Genomic DNA, 13165 nt, shown 5'->3' with positions numbered 1-13165 from the left:
CCAAAGTAATCACTTACCCCTCCACACAGCCAGAATGTAGGCAGATCCAAATTCCCTGCACACCACTAAGCCATATTCAGAAATTGCCCTGTTTCTTAGAGGAATGAGTCTGGCTTTGTGCCTGGGCCAAGCTTGCCTCTCCTTTCGGATGAGGCTAGGAGAAGTCAAGAAAGGAGATTTTTTTTTCTTCGGTATCTTCACCTGAAATTCCACCATTCCACCATTTACTCTAAAGGTAAGTTTCCGTTTCTTTGCAATCCCCCCCTCCTTAGGTCTGCCTGGACCACCGATCTCAGGCTAACTGTGCCTAGTAATTTTATTGGTTCTCTCTCCTGGCAGCTATAGAATTGAGGGATATCATTCCAGAACTCCTAGACATTATTTGAGCAGTACTTTGGAGGATACAAGAAGGCTCTAAAGACCAGAAAGGGACAACAGTCATGGCCAACATCAATGAACAAAAGATTTCCCTAGGAGCTAGAGCCTTGAGAACTGGACACTGATTTCTGAGGCCTGACTCTGAATCTTTATAATCAAGTTCCCTTAGTTCCTTCTTTCCCTTCTCTAGCAACTGAGTCTTCACTTTTGCCTCAAATTCTGGCACCACTGATGTTTCCCCTGGATAGCAGATAGGTGGGAGAAACCAAGGGAGAAAATAAAATGGAAAAAGAGGATATAATAAATATCTTAATTTGACATTTTACAGAGGGTAGTCTGTCATCTATAATCAAGGGTGGATGTGAACCACATAATTGAACTTCACTGTGGTCTTTGGAGAAATATTAGGTAGAGCAAGCGGGAGAAATAGGAACGGAAAGAGGAGTGAATGTCTAGGCACAGCTTCTTCCACCAGGTGGCGCCCTGGCCCACTATTACACAGACCTTGGGTTTCAGAAGCCTGTCTAAACTTGGGGTTTCAGGCTTTGGTCTCTTATGCCACCATTTCTGCACATACCAGATCTTCTCATGCTTCTAGATGCATTAGTTATGTCTTTCTGTGTGACAAATTATTTCAAAACTTAGTGGCTTAACACAATAGTAAATATATATTATTTGGCTTTTGAGTGGTTTAAATCAGGAAATCACAGGCTGCTTGGTGGGTGGTTTGGGCTCATGGGTTTTCGTAAGGTTAGTCAGATGCTGGCCATGCTGTCATCTGAAGGCTTGATGGGCTGGAGGATTTGCTTCCTCATGAAGCAGACAAGTTGATGCTGCCGTTCTTAACTGACAGGCTGGCAGGAAGTTTCAGTTCCTTTTTTTTTTTTTTTAAGGGCCTCACTCACAGCATATGGAAGTTCTAAGGCTAGGGGTCAAATCAGAGCTGTAGCTGCTGGCCTACATCACAGCCACAGCCACAGTCACAGCAGATCCAAGCCACATCTGCGATCTACACCACAGCTCACGGCCACGCCAGATCCTTAACTCACTGAGCGAGGCCAGGGATCAAACCTGCCTCCTCATGGTTCCTAGTCAGATTTGTTTCCACTAAACCACAACAGGAACTCCTCGTCTCAGTTTCTCTTTACCTGGGACCCTCCTGATACCACCTGAGGCATCTTGAGTGTCTTCATGACATGGCAGCTATCTTCTCCAGAGGAGGAGAGCCAAGAGGGAGCAAGGCAGGAAATCACAAAATCTTCTATGACGTATCCTCAGAAGCCACACACTGTCACTTTCACAAGATCCTGTTGGTTTTACAGGTCAGAACTATTCAATGTTCAAGAGAGGAATTCCTCTCATGGCTCAGGAGTAACAAATCCGACTAGTATCCATGAGGATGCGGGTTCAATCCCTGGCCTCACTTAGTGGGTTAAGGATCCGTGAGCTGTGGTGTAGGTCACAAATGTGGCTCAGATCTGGCTTTGCTGTGGCTGTGGAGCTGGCCCAGCAACTGCAGCTCCAATAGGACCCCTAGCCTTGGAACTTCCATCTGCTTCACATGCGGACCTAAAAAAAAAAAAAAGTCATTGTTCAAGAGCATAACTAGCAGAAGGTGAGAATAATTGGGGCCATCCTGAACTCCTGAGTTCCTGAGAGCAGAGAAACTGTGACTTAACATCTTGCCAACCCCAGTTTCTGCCAAGTATATAGCAGGGCCTTGGCATAGTAGGTACTCAGTGAAAGCCTGTTTTAAAATAAATGAGTGAAACAAGAGTTCCCGTCGTGGCTCAGTGGTCAACAAATCCAACTAGGAGCCATGAGGTTGCGGGTTCACTCCCTGACCTCACTCAGTGGGTTAAGGATCCGGTGTTGCCGTGAGCTGTGGTGTAGGTCGCAGGTGCGGCTTGGACCTGGTGTTGCTGTGGCTGTAGTGTAGGCTGGTGGCTACAGCTCCGACTAGACCCCTAGTCTGGGAACCTCTATATGCCATGGGTGCGGTCCTAAAAAGACAAAAGACAAAAAAACAAAAAATAAAAATAAAATAAAATAAATGAGTGAAACAGAAAATATCAAGTGTTGATGAGAATGCAGAGAAAAGGGAATCCCTATGTGCTCTTGGTAGAAATGTAAATGGTGCAGCCTCTATGGAAAACAATATGGCAGTTCCTTAAAAACTTAAACATAGAATCCCCGTATGATCCAGCAATGCCATTTCTGGGTATAAACACAAAAGAATCGACCGAGGATCTCAAAGACATATTTGTCTCCCCATGTTCATTGCAGTTTTAATCACAAGAGCTAAAAGGTGGAAGCAACCCAACTCCTGTTAATGGATGAATGGAAAAGAAAATGTGGCATACATATATATATGCAATAAAAAGTATGTATACTTTCCTTCCGACAAAGTAAGGAAATTCTGACACATGCTGCAAAATGAATGACTCTTGAGGACATTAATGCCGACTGAAATAACCCAGTCGCAAAAAGACAAATACTATATGATTACATTTATATGAGGTACCCAGAGCAGTCAGATTTGTAGACACAGAACAGTAGTTGCCAGGGCCTGGAGGGAGGGGGAATGGGGATTTCTTTCTTTCTTTCTTTCTTTCTTTTTTTTTTTTTTGTCTTTTTTGCCATTTCTAGGGCCGCTCCTGTGGCATATGGAGGTTCCCAGGCTAGGGGTCTCATCGGAGCTGTAGCTGCTGGCCTTCGCCATAGCCATGGCAACTCAGGATCCGAGCTGCGTCTGCAACCTACACCACAGCTCACGACAACGCCGGATCCTTAACCCACTGAGCAAGGGCAGGGATCGAACCCGCAACCTCATGGTTCCTAGTCAGATTCCTTAACCACTGAGCCACGACGGGAACTCCGGGATTTCTTATTTAATGGGTACAGACTTGCAGTTTTGCAAGATAAAGAGAGCTCTGAGGATGATTGCCCAGCAATGTGAAATATCTGTAATACCAATGAACTGTACATCGAAACATGAGCAAGATAATCAATTTTATGTTATGTTGCCACGGTTTAAAAAAAAATTTAGGAGTTCCTTTATGACCTGGTGGGTTAAGGATCCAGCTTTATCCCTGCAACTGCTCAGGTCGCTGCTGTGGCATGGGTTCTATTCCTGGCCCAGGAAATTCCACATGCTGCAGGAGTGGCCAAAGAATTTTTCTTAAATGAAGGAATCATAAAGAAAATGTGATATATCTATTCAGTAGAATATTATCTTCCATGAAAAGGATCGAAGTATTGATACCTGCCACCACACAGATGAACTTTGAAGACATTATGCTATGTAGACACAAAAACCCACATAGTATATGATCTCGTTTGCATGAGCTGTCCAGAGTAGAACAACCCATAGAGACAGAAAGTAGATTAGTGGTTGCCAGGGACTGGGGGAGGAAGGGATTGGGAGTGACCACTAATAGTTACGGTCTTTCTTTTTTGGGGTGGTGAAAGCATTCTAGAATCGGATACTGGTGATAGTGGCACTACTTTGTGAATATACTGCATCCACTGAATTGTACACTCTACAACTGAAAATTTCTGTGTGAAATGTTATATAAATTGTTTCAATTTTTTTTAATGAATGAGTCGGAGTTCCCGCTGTGGCGCAACGAGAACAACATGTCTCGGCAGCGCCAGGACGCAGATTCGATCCTTGGCCCAGCACAGGGGGTTCAAGGATCCAGGAACTGCAGCTCAGATCTAATTCCTGGCCTGGGAACTCTATACGCCACTGAGCAGCCAAAAAAGAAAAAAAGAATGAATAAGTGAATAAATGAATGAAATATTCGACCAGTATGTATTTTTAGATTCTCTTTAATATTTGGATTTTCTATAGCATTTATACTTCATATTTGGATATATTTTTGGATTAATAGCTTACTGACGTAACTCTGAAAATTGTTCAATAAATACGTCTTTATGTTCTTGTACCTGTGAAAGAAGTCCTCATGAGTAATGAGTTTTCCAGCTGTGACACAGTGAGTTGTCGGACAAACACAGCAAGGAAATGAATGTCTTCTGTTACACTCTTACTCAACAGCTCTTGGCAGCCGTGAAAACAACCATTCATCAAACATGGGTGCAGAAAAGGTCTCACCGAGAAAAGCAATGAAAACCTCACCAGTAAAACCCGTGACCGCCTGTGAAAGAAACAGTTAACTGTCCACCCAAAAGTCCTGTTCCCCCTTCCATGGTTGTAGCTGGGCAGCTGATGCCCAGCCAGGGACTGCATGTCCCAGGCCCCTTGAGTATGGATCAGGTCATGTGACTCCCCAAAGGAAGTAAGTGAAAGTGATGAATGTCACATCCGGACCAAGGCATTTAAATGTCAAAAATCTACTCCTCCTTCGTTTCTCCCAAATGCCAGCTCCTTGTGGAAGGGATGGCCAGGCCACAGGCTGAAAGGAGCCTGTGTCACCGAATCATCGCATAGGAGAAAGCCTCCCACTGACCTGGAGTATCCTCAATGGACAGCTATATGAGGAAGAAAGAGATTCATACGTGAACAACAAATAGACTTTCACTATACTTTGCCACCGATATGTTGAAGTGTGTTTGTTACAGCAATTAAATATCAATATTCATTCATTCTACCAAATGATGATTTATTATGTACCTTTCCTGGAAATCTAGAAAAGAATACCCTGGAGTTCTTCCCTCAAAAAGTTCTAATTCTAAATTGGAGAATTGGATGAGAGAATTAATGGGAGAGACAACGTGAATAAAAATGCCACGAGTGGAAGGGCAGTAGGTGATCCACAAAAAACCTGCATAAACCAATTACCGTTAAAGAAATTGAGAGAATTAACAACAACAGCAGCAGCAGCAAAACATCCTAAAAGGCCTCAGGCCCAGATTATTTTGTAGACAATTTTATCAAACCCATCAATAAAATAATACAGTTAAACTATTCCAGGGAACAGAACAAGATGGAAAGCTTTACAATGTATTCTGAGTCCAGAATTACCATCCTTGAAACAAATGTCAGTCAAGAGCACACAAATTCATCTGGAACATGGCTAAATAAAAATAACAAAAAGACTGCTCCTACTATGCCGAACCATTCCACTACCAGTTATTTACCAAAGGAGATGAAAGTGTATGTCCAGGAGTTCCCATTGTGGCTCAGCAGGTTACAAACCCGACTAGTATCCATGAGGATGCGTGTTCCATCCTGGGCCTCTCTCAGTAGGTTCAGGATCCAGTGTTGCCATGAGCTGTGATGTAGCTCGTAGATGCTGCTCAGATCCAGTGTGGCTGTGGCTGTGGATGTGGCTGTAGCTGTGGCTGTAGCAATGGCTCCCATTCAGCCCCTAGCCTGGGAACTTCCATATGCCGCAGGTGCAGCCCTAAAAAGAAAAAAAAAAAAAAGTGTATGTCCTCACAAAGACTTATGGATGAATGTTCATAGCAGCTTTGCTTGCAATAACCAAAACCTTTGAAGCAAATCAACAGGTGAATGGATGAACAAATTTTAGGATATCCATGCAATGGAGTAATAGTAAGAAAAATGAATGAACTATTGTTACAATAATATCATGAATGAATCTCAAAATGATTGAATAAAAGAGGCCAGACACTGCTCCCTCCACTGGGAAAAAAAGGCAGGTATACTGTACATTCCAGTTGTATAAACATCTCTCTAGTCATGGGAAGCAGGTCAGTAGTTGCCGGGGTGGGGAGGTGGGAAGGAGAAAAAGAGATTGCAAGGGAGCATCAAGATGCTTTGAGGCACAATGGATATGTCTACAGTCTTAATTGTGGTGATGGTTTCACAAGTGGACACTATGTCAAAATTCATCAAAGTGGAGTTCCCTTTGTGGCGCATCGGAAACGAATCCGACTAGGAACCATCAGATTGAGGGTTTGATCCCTGGTCTTAACTCAGTGGGTTAAGGATCCCAAGTTGTCGTGTACTGTGGTGTAGGTCTCAGACACTGCTCGGATCTGATGTTGCTGTGGCTGTGGCGTAGACCAGCAGCTATAGCTCCGATTTGACCCCTAGCCTGGGAACTTCCATATGTCACGGATGCAGTCCTAAAAAGCAAAAAAAAAAAAAAAAAAAGAGAGAGAGAGAGAGAGAAAATTCATCAAAGTGTACATTTAAACTTTGTTCAGTTTAACGTACAAGTAAACCCTAATAAATCTGTATATCTAGCTATATACAGATATATAGAGATAGATAAATAAATATAGATATAGACAGCCAACCACTTCACCTTCTGAGCCTCATCTACAAAAAATGATTGTTACCTGTGCTGTCACTCTGTTCAAATGAGGATGAAATGGAATAATGAATGTAAAAATATCTTTTGCAAACTGTGAAGACAAAGAGATTGGGACATTGTGTAATCTTTGTTACAATTAATGCCATCACCAACGATCATATCATCATTATTATCATCGCCATCTCTGTCCCATGAAAAGACCCCATCACCTTAGTTTTCCAGCCCACTACGTCAAGCTCACTGAGGTCGTTCCTCAGTTTAACTCAAAGGGGAAAAAAAAAATCCGCAAATGTACTAGTTCCTAGTGATGGCTGGGAAGAGTGGGCAACAAGCTGAAAATACGATCGAGGTTTCCAGAATGCGAGGAAAGACATGCTGTGAAATGCCCAGATACGCAGCAGCTAGGGAAGTCAAGCGTGTAACTGTTCCTGGGAACGCCCAGTGTTCCTGGACTCACTTTGACTTGAATGCAGTCATGGAAGATGCTACACGTACCCAATGAGGGGGATCCGTGAACATCCCACTACTGACACCTGAAGACTTGTGGTCAGTTTGTGTCTCCAGATGGACCGAAGCCCCAGAAAATAAGACGAGAATAGTGAGTCCTCCTTTCAGGCCAAAAGGAGGCAGAACTTCTTGGCGCCCAGAGGCACAGCCCGGGGATTGCCAAAGGGAATAAAAAAGAGAGCAAAGAAGGAAGCCCAGATTCTTAGGGAAGAAGGAGATCCTGACCTTCAAGAAAGTCACAGTACTTTTTAACACTTCCATGCCATCTTTTCAAGAAAGGCCAAATCCAGGAGTTCCCATTGGGCTTCAGGGAAAACGAATCTGACTGGTATCCATGGGGACGCAGGTTCGATCCCTGGCCTCACTCAGTGGGTTAAGGATCTGGCGTTGCTGTGAGCTGTAGTGTAGGTCACAGACGTGGCTCAGATCCCGAGTTGCTGTGGCTGTGGTGAAGGCTGGCAGCTGCAGCTCCAATTCATCCCCCTAGCCTAAGAACGTCCATAGGCTGTGGGTCTGGCCCTAAAAAAAAAAAAAGAAGAAAGCCCAAATCTGGACACAAGAAAGAACAGTAAAGGGTTCAATCTATGGCCGGGTGAGATTGTCATTTCTCAGGCGGGGAGATGTAGAGGGAGAGAAGGAAATGAACCTTTATGAGCACTTACTGTGGCTCAGGCTCAGCAATTTACAAACATGGCCTTAGGAAGCCTTCCCAGCAGCACTGCCCTGCTGAGCGATTACGGCACAGACTAACTGCCAGGCGCTCTGCTCTATGTGCATCTTCTCATTAAGGCCTTTCAACAGCCCAGGGAGGGAGGTGCTAGTATTATCTCCATTTACTAAGTGATGAGGCTGAGATGCGAAGAGCTTTAGTAAACTGCCTAAGACCAGATAACTAAAAAGATGTTGGGCTCGCCTCTGACATCACAGATTGAGCTCACCTGAAAATGAGAGCCACTTATCCTAACTGCCTAAAGGACACAGAGGGACACAGCACAGAGTACAGGACAAGACTGCAAAAGACAGAGCGTTCAGTATCCAAAAGTTTGGGGCCAGGTCAGATGGCCATACCTGTGGCACAGAGCCTTGGGAGGGAGAAGGGCTGGGTGGAGGAGCAGTTTCACAAATGCTTCTTATGTCAGAGGAACGGTCTCTTGGGACCAGGAGAGTGACCCCAGCACAGTGAGCTCATCAAACCTGAAGATAATTATCCCTTTTTTTTTTTTTAATCTTTTTGCCTTTTCCAGGCCCGCACCCACGGCATATGGAGGTACCCAGGCTAGGGGTCGAATCAGAGCTGTAGCCCCTGGCTTACGCCACAGCCACGTCTGCAACCTACACCAAAGTTCACGGCAATGCCGGATCCTTAACCCACTGAGCAAGGCCAGGGATCGAACCCGCAATCTCATGGTTCCTAGTTGGATTCGTTAACCACTGAGCCACAACGGGAACTCCAATTATCCATCTTTTTAAACCAGGAAGAGCGAGGCTGAGAAAATTCAGATTTGTAATAATATCCTATAACTTTCTTTCCTGCCTTAGCTTATGATACAAGAATTACAAAACCTAGCAGAGCTCTGGGTGAAGTCTTTGGTTGGCTGGGAGAAACAGCCAGGCCACTGGGAAATCCTCTGGAACAGCAGAACAGGGTGCCTTAGACCTGAGTTGGAATCTTGTTTCTGCTACTTAGTCAAGTGTCCTGAGGAAATGAGTTTATCCTTCCGAGACTGTCTCCATGTCTGTAGTTTTTGTTTTGTTTTCTTGTCCTTTTAGGGCCGCACCTGCAGCATATGGAGGTTCCCAGGCCAGGGGTTGAATTGGAGCTGTAGCTGCTGGCCTACACCACAGCCACAGCAACGCCAGATCCAAGCCGCATCTACAACCTACACCCCAGCTCACGGCAACGCCAGATCCTGAATCGCTAAGTGAGGCCAGGGATCAAACCTGCATCCTCATGGATGCTAGTCAGATTTGTTTCCGCTGAGCCACAATGGGAACTCCCTGTTTGTTTTGTATTGGAGTATAGTTGTTTCACAATGCTGTATTAGTTTCAGGTATACAGCAAAATGAATCTGTTTTAAACACACACACATTCACACATACATATCCATTCTTTTTTCCCATATAGGTTATTACAAACTATTGATAGATTTCCCTGAGCTATGCAGTAGGTTCTTGTTCATGTCTGTGAAATGAAGATATTTAATACTGCATGGGCGTGTGAGAATAATAAGGTGGTTACCTAAGGCATCCATCATGTTCACGGCTTGTTGCCAACACTTTGTGAGGTTAGTTTCCTTTCTCCTCTCTTCCCAACTTAGTCTGCGTAGTGCTTTACCTGGGGCATCAGAGCGCCCCCTTCAGGACTCCTGGAGATGGCAGCAGGAAGAGCCTGCATCCCAAGCCTGGGAGATGCAGGTAGGAAGCTACCTCCGGGAGCTGGCCCTCGCCTGAGTGCTGGGGAAGGAACATCACTGCCTTGGTGCCTACAAGATCCCAAATAGCCACCCAGTTCAAAAGGAATGGGGTCATGGAGCAGGAAGGGCAGGAGGGCTTTCAGATTAAGAGCCCAGGAGTTCCCGCTGTGGCTCAGAAGTAATGAACCTGAATAGTATCCATGAGGTTGCAGGTTTGATCCCTGGCCTTGCTCTGGGGGTTAAAGATCCAGCATTGCTGTGAGCTGCAGTGTAGATCTGGAGTGGCTGTGGCTGTGGCGTAGTCTGGCGGCTATAGCTCCAATTCGACCCCTAGCCTGGGAACTTCCATATGCCGAGGGAGGAGCCCTAGAAAAGGCAAAAAGAAAAAAAAGAAAAGTACACATGCATTTTTTTCCCTTGAATTTAAAAAAAAATTAATGATTTTTACTTTTCCCATTATGGTTGTTTTATAGTGTTCTGTCAATTTCTACTGTACAGCAAAGTGACCCAGTAACACATACATATACACATTTTCTCACATTATCCTCCATCATGCTCCATCAAAGTCACTAGATATAGTTCCCTGTGCTGTTCAGCAGGATCATTGCTTATCCATTCCAAACGCAAGAGTTTGCATATTTTTCAAGGGTTTTACTGTGATCTCTATAGAAAGCAGCCAAGGGAATAACAAAGTTGGCCAAGGTGAGAAAGTTATAAAGTTATATGAAAGTCCACAAATTTTTTGCAGTCTCTGACTTTATATGGACATATAAAAAGCGTTAGAGCTGTATTATTATATTTATAGAACATGTAGAAAGGGTTTGAACTATGTTATTGTTACAGTTTAAAAGCAAGTTGTAGCAGGGTCTGAATGTGTGTGTCTCTATGTGAGTGTGCATCCGTATGTTTAATTAGTGATAAAAATTAAGGAAGGAGGAGTTCCCTTGTGGCACAGCAGGTTAAGGATCCAGCATTGTCACTGCAGTCTGAGGTCACTGCTGCGGTGTGGGTTCAGTCCCTGGCCCTGGAACTTCCACATGCTGTGGGTGTGGCCAAAAAAAATTAAGGAAGGAAGGTTAATAGTGAATGATGGTTTATCTCTCAGGTGTGAGGTTAGTATGCTCCAATGATTTCTCTTTTTACTTCGTACCTTTCTGTGATGTTAAAAAAAAAAAATCAATGGGTGTATATTGCTATTTTGTTTCCAAGTAAGTGATTGTAACAAATATAAACAATACAAATACAAACAGTGCTAACCAGAGCTTTCTCTAATATCCCTGCCCTTTCCTTTTATTCCTGAAATGATGGTTTATTAATTCTTCTGCCTCACCACCCATCCCTGGAAAAGCAGGAAAAGTAATAGATAGGAATTCCCGTCATGCCTCGGTGGAAAATGAATCTGATTGGCATCCATGAGAATTCCGGTTCTATCCCTGACCTCACTCAGTGGGTAAAGGATGCGGCGTTGCCGTGAGCTGTGGTGTAGGTCACAGACTCGGTTGGGATCTGGCATTGCTGTGGCTGTGGCGTAGCCAGCAGCTGTAGTTCTGATTCAACCCTAGCCTGGGAACTTCCATATGCCAAAGGTGTGGGGGGCCCCCCAAAAAAGTAATAGAAATGTGGACAAATCCCTTGGACTCCCTGGACCCAAATGGGCTCAGTTATGTCCCTGAGGATGAGTGTCTTATTTCAAAATGCCCCCAGCATGTTTTTCCCCATCAAATAGGAAATGTCAAATTGGACAGTTCCTGAACACCTGATCTCTGTGAAGGAAAACCAAACTCCACTTCAACCTCGCAGCCTGCTAGAGGCTCACAGGGCTTAGCAACCAGCTGCTAAGGGGACGTCTACCTGTCAGGCCCAGTCCTGTCACTAACCAGCCGTGTGACCATGAGTAAGGCCTTTGTCTTCTCTGGAGCTGTATTTCTTTTTCCTTTTCTTTTCTCTCTCTCTTTTTTTTTTTTTTTTTAAGGGCCGCACCTGCAGCATGCGGAGGTCCCCAGGCTAGGGATCAAATAGGACCTGTAGCTGCCGGCCTACACCAGAGCCGATGGCCATGCAAGATCCGAGCTGAGTCTGCTACCTACACCACAGCTCATGACAATTGCAGGATCCCCGACCTGCTAAGCGAGGCCAGGGATTGAATCTGAATCCTCATGGATACTAGTTGCTGCTGCATCACAACGGGAACTCCAGGGGCTATATTTCTTTATTGAGTGGAGGTGGCAATGCCAAGCTCTAAGACGGATGACAAGATCAAATAAGGTAATACAGGTAGAAGCACATTTTCAGCCGCAAGTCTCCACCAAGCAGAGGACTTACCAGCCTGAACATAAAGGCCACTTTTGCCGGGTGCCACGCCCTTGGCATGCAGAAGCTCCCGGGCGGGGGATCAAACCCCTGCATAGTGGCGACCTGAGCCACAGCAGTGATGGTGCCTGATCTGTAATCCACTGAACCACCAGGAACTCCCTAAAGGCCACTTTTTCTTTGCATGATGTTGATGAATTGACACAAAGGGAAGAGGGAAGAAAGGATCCTGGGCTGCTGGTGGCATTTTCCTCCACCCTGGCAATGCCAACCATGAAGCAGAGAGAGAGAAAAGCAAAGGGTATTTGTGCTGAACACTGGGGAGGCTGCTTTGGAAGAGTAGGTGTGGAGCACACCAGCATCAGATCCCTGTCTGGAGCTGTGCCAGGTGGGCCCTGAGACCTGCCAGGACTCTATGTCCTGGCTGCGGACTTCAGGCCCAGGTCACCGGAGGGAGGAGTCCACAAGGAAGTCTGTTAACTGCCCTCCAGTCCTTTCCAGGGCATGACTGAAACAGAGGAAGGGAAATCAGATCGGGTGTGTCCAGGAGGCAAGACTAGGACAGGCACAGTGGTCCGTACGCAGGAAAGAGCCAGAGCCTGAGCTCCAGGAGACCCCACTCTGGCCTGGCCCTGCTCTGTGACAGGCAAGTTGCCACTCCACCCTGGGGTTCATTTTTCCCTCCTGTAAAACGATGGGGTTGGACCAGAAAGGACCTTCTGGCTCCAAGACCTCAGTCATTCTGTGCCTGTCCATCAGGCAGTGGAGCTTCTCAAACAGAGGGCCCATTGAGAGCGAGTTAGGAGCTTCTGGAATTCCCTCCAGCCTCAGTCAGGCGCAGACACAGGGAGTTTTCTTCCCACTGGTTCCTGTGTCCTGCCCTCGATGTACTGGAAATCTGTGACCTCACTTTTCTTTCCATCCCAGAAGCCGAGGAGGCAGAGAGGAAGCAGACAAGTATGGCAAAACAAGAAGATGGAGGGAGTTCCCGTTGGGGCTCAGTGATAACAACCCAATTGGTATCCATGAGGATGCGGGTTCAATCCCTGGCCTTGAACAGTGGGTTAAGGATCCGGCGTTGCCATGAACTGTGGTGTAGGTTGCAGATGAGGCTTGGATCCTGCGTTGCCGTGGCTGTGGCGTAGGCCGGCACCTGCAGCTCCGATTCAACCCCTAACCTGGGAACCTTTGCCGCCCTAAAAAGAAAAAAAAAAAGAAAGAAAGAAAATGAGAAGATGGACTGCAGTTGGGAGACCTGGCACAGAGGGTTACTACAGGGGGGCAGGAGAGAAGACACAGAGAGCAGGA

Source organism: Phacochoerus africanus, chromosome 15 (assembly GCF_016906955.1).
Source record: "Phacochoerus africanus isolate WHEZ1 chromosome 15, ROS_Pafr_v1, whole genome shotgun sequence".
NCBI lineage: Eukaryota > Metazoa > Chordata > Mammalia > Artiodactyla > Suidae > Phacochoerus > Phacochoerus africanus.
The sequence above is the reverse complement of the archived record's forward strand: the minus strand, read 5'-3'. Positions refer to the sequence as shown.